The following is a 5,320-nucleotide window of genomic DNA, read 5'->3' on the forward strand; positions in this document are numbered from 1 at the left end:
TGTACAAAAATTGCTCAAGCCTTCTCCTGCCCTTGGCATAGCCTGAAAGTTCATTTGCTCACTGGGAATTTGTGTGCCTTCTTCTGAAGATGCTTATTATTGCCACACACAGAATACTCACATAGTTGGATGCACTGAATCTATTCCAGTATATCATACCTTATGATCCTATCTGATAAACAGGTTCCACTGAAAAAGTACCATGAAAATGCTCAAAGAAAGGGAAGGTGGGATGACCTTCTCAGGCCTGACAGCAGTTGTAGGGAAGCAAAGCTGCATGAATTTCAATTAATTAATTAATTCATGACACTGGAAAAAAAAAGTAGTATTGAAAGTACCTGAAGGGACTTCAATTTATGATAAATTAAATTGTTCTATACTAGTATGCTAGGATCTTGCCATATGTTTTAACATAACATTACCTTGTTTGTGTTCTAAATAGGAACACTTACCCAAATTTCACATAATTGTAAATCAATAGTCTAATTTTACTAGACTTACCTACTTTTTCCACTAGATAAAGCCCTTTATCATCCACTATGCAATTATGACCATGGCTCTTCATTTTTTGTAATACAAAAAGCAGCTCCTCCCATACAATTTTTGACAGCCTTATGAAGTTGAGTTCACCTAATGCCCAGCCCTTGCCTTCTCAACACCTTAGCCCACCAGTTTAGGATGCAGTCAGGCTTTATGGGACTCTCTAAGGAGAAGCAGCATAGAGTTTGTGTTCATATAGTTTGATTTAAGCTAAGAGCAACCAAATTTTATCCACTTCGTATTGAATAATCTAAAACTTTGTGATTTTGGAGCCAGGTAAAAGTGCTGTAAGTATTAGCAAGTTTATATTTTTGGTTTAAAATGCCTGGGCTACTTGACCTGACACTATGCACCTGCCTTGCTCAGGTAGCATTTGTCAATGAAAGACCCTCGTTCTCAACATTTGTGCCCTAGATAGTTTGGCAAGTCATTGTATTTGTATCTTTGGAGTATGCTCCAGTTTTTCTAGGCTCTTTTCTGAATAGAGTATGTACTATCAGGAGAACTATTATTTCTTCATAAACAATGCCCATGTTGATGACTGTCTTGTTTATAAAATTCACCTTTTTTATAGTCAAGCAGTATATTATATAAATGTGAAAATAAAATGCTTATTTTAGGGTCTTAAAGGTGCACAGCTGAAGATCTTCTTCCTCTCCTAAATGTAAATGCTATTAAAATCACTTTTTCAGCAATTAAAGAGCATTAGGTAGACTTTCAGTTAAGATAAATTTACCTCAAAAATGTATTCATTGCTCTCTTCAAAAGTAAAGCCCCAAAGCAAAATACACAGAGTTGCCAGAAGCTTTAGTCAAAGCTAAAATTAGCCATGCTGATTAAGTGGATTTTGCATAACCTTAACTATTAATCCCTCATATTGGTCTTCTTTTCTTTGAAAAATCTTTAAGTACCAATAACCTAAAGGTTTATAGAGTCACTTTTTAATACTACTTAGTTAAGATTTAATCCTTTGTATAGCAGTTAACATTGGCACCATCTTTTAATAGTGCAAGATTTTTAACATTCACTTGCTGAACAAAACAGGCATTTTCTATTCCAGGGAAATAATGACAGTACACATAGAGCAGAAGAACTTTGATTTAAAGAATTAAAAATGTACTTACAAGAGATAAAATGGAACTAACAGTAAATTAATCTCTCTGTTTTTACCCTTTCCTTAAATAGTATTCTTTTCATGCTTAATTCTTTCCCTTTCCATTTTCTTTAACTCAGCTCCTTATTTTCTAACAGCTAGATTTCCTCCCACCTTACCTGGCTAAGCAAGACATAAATTACATTTTCCAGAAGACCAATAATGAATTTGACTCCAAATCTTTTTTTGAAAGCAACCCCTGTTTTATAGACACTTCTGAAAAGGTAAGATAGTACTGAATCCTGGATCATTCTGTTGCTGTCAGAGGGAAATTAAATTACTGCCTTTAAAAGTTGAAATTGTTCCTATTTTCAGAGTAGGTCAAGGAGGAGTGAAGTAAGTTGTTCTTCATAAAGTGGTGTGCCTTTGCAAACTTTGACTCTTGTTTGGGGCTGGTCCTGCTAACAGAGGGCACTTTCCCTGAAGATTTATCCCACACCTTTTGCTTCAGATCTGCTCCAGGCTAAAAGTGCAAATATCACTAGCTACCCAAGCTCAGCCGACACCTGGAGGCTCATTAGTTTACCACAACTCCTTTGTGTGCCCCAGCCCTGCCTCTGCATTTCATAGCATTTGCTCATCTGCTTGTTTTTTTTACAAAAAGTAATCAACCTTCACATTTTGTAATAATTTGCATTTTCTGATATTTATTTTTTTAGCACCAATAATTTGAAAAAGGTTGGGCAGCACCAGCGACCCTGCTTCCTTCACTTTAGAAATACACAGAAATGCAAAGAGAAAAAAAAGAAAAAGCTATTATAGGTATCTGGCAATTATAGCTCACATTTCTGTTTTACCAGTCAAACAATTAAAAAATCAATTATAAGGCAAATTAATTGAGTAATAAATATTTTTGATCTTTTATATCAGCTAAGGTTTTTTAATCTGTGTTTGAGCATTAATTCATTAATTGTTTTAAACATCACTTCATCAGCAGTAAACGCAAAGCAGCTGACAGTTGTGTTTTGTTTATATATTTGATCAATACAACCAGCTGAAAACTTTCAGATCATTGATCATGTCATGTTCTGCTGAGTAATTGGCCAGTGGAGCTGGGGTGTTTGGAAACTGATGACTTAGTGGTTCAAAGGTCGTTCCAACTGCAGCTGGCTAAAACAGACTTTCTTTTCTTTGTCTTACTCCTTTGCAGGGCGTCTTCTGGATGATCTGTGATCTCATCTCTAATCTTCATGATACTTTTCCTCTTTATTAAGACAGATTTTAAGACATATTGTTGTTCCTTTGATCACCTTAGACTGCTGTCTGTGCTGCATTGTAAAAGTACCAGCAATGGTATTCCAAATGGAGAGCATAGTGACATTTATAGGGTTTTTAAATGTTTCCTTTCTGTCCTTTTCAGCTATTTATGACTTTGTCAATCTTTCACCTTCACAGCTGAAATTTCTCAGATATGATCATTTAACAGAGGTCAATTTTATCCTAGTTCACTTATTAAGTTTGAGGGGAAAAAAATCATCCAGTTTTGTGATCTTAACATGTAACAGTTTGCTTTTTCTTACATGAAGGGTTGTGGATTTTTTTTCTGACAGAGCTTTAAGCAAGACTCATACCTGAAGACTTCGAAATTTATCTTAGAGAACACTTAGTATAGATATGTTCTTTTCACTATTTTTTACCAATCTGTTCCTGTTTGATAGATTTATAGAGATTATCCAAACTCTGTTTCTTTTTTATTGGTATGGACCCTGCTTAGAAAGAAAGAGAGCTTTAAGAAACTAGTGAAATCATGAAATTGCCAGTGTTTGGAAAATTGAATTATTTCCTCCGCTCTTTATGTGGTTCCTGTCTCAGAATAAGTACATAGTAAGCATTTATCTCCCTAAAGGATGCAGACATTGCATGGGAGACAAGCAGCCAGGAGAGGTTGCACCATGGTCAAGGAATCACAAAGAGACACAGTGCCTGCAGAAGTGCCTGTCTGAGCAGAATGAATGAACTCATGGGAGGTTACAAGTACCAAATGCTGTGAGTGGCATAATGGCATTATTCCATAGAATTCCCTGAATTATGGTCAAATAAACAAACAATTTCTTATCCCTTTTCCAGCCTTAAATAAAAATTTTCTTAATTTTCTTAGTTATGAATAACTATGCAAACATATTATTCAAGCTCTAATGATTAAGAGGATAAATTCTAAGGTGTTTTAAGTGGGCAGTGGCAGAGATAAGCCACAATGGAAAAGCATAGCAGTTTTTTGATGCTGTCAAACGGAAAAGCTATGGTTTTCAGATAGGTTTGTCACTTCTGTTAAAATTCTAGTCCCATAGTCAAATACTTATCCATCCTCTTAGTAGATTGTGATCACAACTCTCCTCAAAAGCAGTTATAATTATGTCTTTTATAAAATCACCTCTTTCCTTTACAGATTCACAGGAGAAATTTGAATGATAAAAAGGTAATCTTTAATGTCATTACAGTTGTCCTATTTTAGTTGGTTGTGTACAGAACACATGCCTTTAATATTTCCTTCTCCACAGAAGCTGAGATTCTATATTATTTGCTTTAATAGGCAATCATTCAACTTTTAAACTTTTAAGATGCAAAGTAAATTTAGTACAGCAAACTTCCTATTGCAATGTTATGGATGAAAATTTATATTTCAGCATCCACTCAGCAGTACATGCAGGTTACTGCAGAGAAGGGCAGAGATGAGATACATGGGTTTGGGTTTCAGGTCTTGTTTCTGACATTTTAACATTTCAGTTACAAAGCTCCCTTAATGTCAGTTTTTGAAGGAACATATGAAGTTCCAAATTCTGTTGCACATTCCAGCAGACATGCTTGCAGAACTGTATATTTGCTTTCAGTGTATGCCTCAATATGAAAGACAGAGCTAACAAAAAACTTCTAGCTTTCCATTTTTATAGTTACGTATTTTAAAATAAATATCTGCATGTTTCCTTAGCTTTTCAGAAATGTGCTTGGTGCCAGGTAATTCTGGAGTAGATATGAGAAGATACAGATAGGTATTGTCCTCTAGAAAGGACATGTGCCTGATGAAAGATCTAAATGTTTCCTAATCCTGATATTGATTTTTTGTGTGGCCTTTGAGAAATCATTTCTCTTTTCATTAGGGGCTCTTTTCTCCTGTGTATTGTCTTTCCAGGGACAGAGAAAGATCTGTGCATAACAGTATTATAATCCATTATAATATTTTCTGCACTGAATGCTTCCAGCGCTGTGGCAGTATAAAATTGGTAGGAACATACTTTCCCCCCCCCTTTTTTTTTTTCTTTTTTAAGGTTATTTTTTTCTTTTATTTTTTATTTTAAGGATTGTTTCTCTTTTGGCAGTGTTATTCCCTATGTATTGTGTTCTCACTCCATTGTTTCATCTGTGAACACCTTTCATTTGAAAACTCAGCATATTCAAGGGAAAAAAATGAAAAAGTTTCAACTTAGTATCACCTTATTTTTAAAGAGAGAGCAAACCAATGCCTAGAGAAATTAATGGCTGTAAAGTATTCCAGGGTAATAAACGGGTATAGTGATAAACAGAAGTTATAATAATCACAAGATCTTCTCTTAAGAAAGTGTTCCCGGCTGGTTCTGTTATGCTGACATTCCCACTGAACTATTGTAGGAGAACAAAGATATTGTTCATTTT

At 34.9% G+C, this 5,320-nt stretch overlaps 1 long non-coding RNA gene across 1 annotated transcript; it reads left to right on the forward strand.

The window, feature by feature from the left end:
* The first annotated feature begins 2,713 nt into the window (after positions 1-2,713).
* On the forward strand, positions 2,714-4,110 carry LOC135447488 (uncharacterized). Its single transcript, XR_010440161.1, has 3 exons — positions 2,714-2,783; positions 3,540-3,679; positions 4,080-4,110. It is a non-coding gene; the product is annotated as an uncharacterized LOC135447488 (long non-coding RNA).
* The last annotated feature ends 1,210 nt before the right edge of the window (positions 4,111-5,320 follow it).

Source organism: Zonotrichia leucophrys, chromosome 4, assembly GCF_028769735.1.
Source record: "Zonotrichia leucophrys gambelii isolate GWCS_2022_RI chromosome 4, RI_Zleu_2.0, whole genome shotgun sequence".
Lineage (NCBI taxonomy): Eukaryota > Metazoa > Chordata > Aves > Passeriformes > Passerellidae > Zonotrichia > Zonotrichia leucophrys.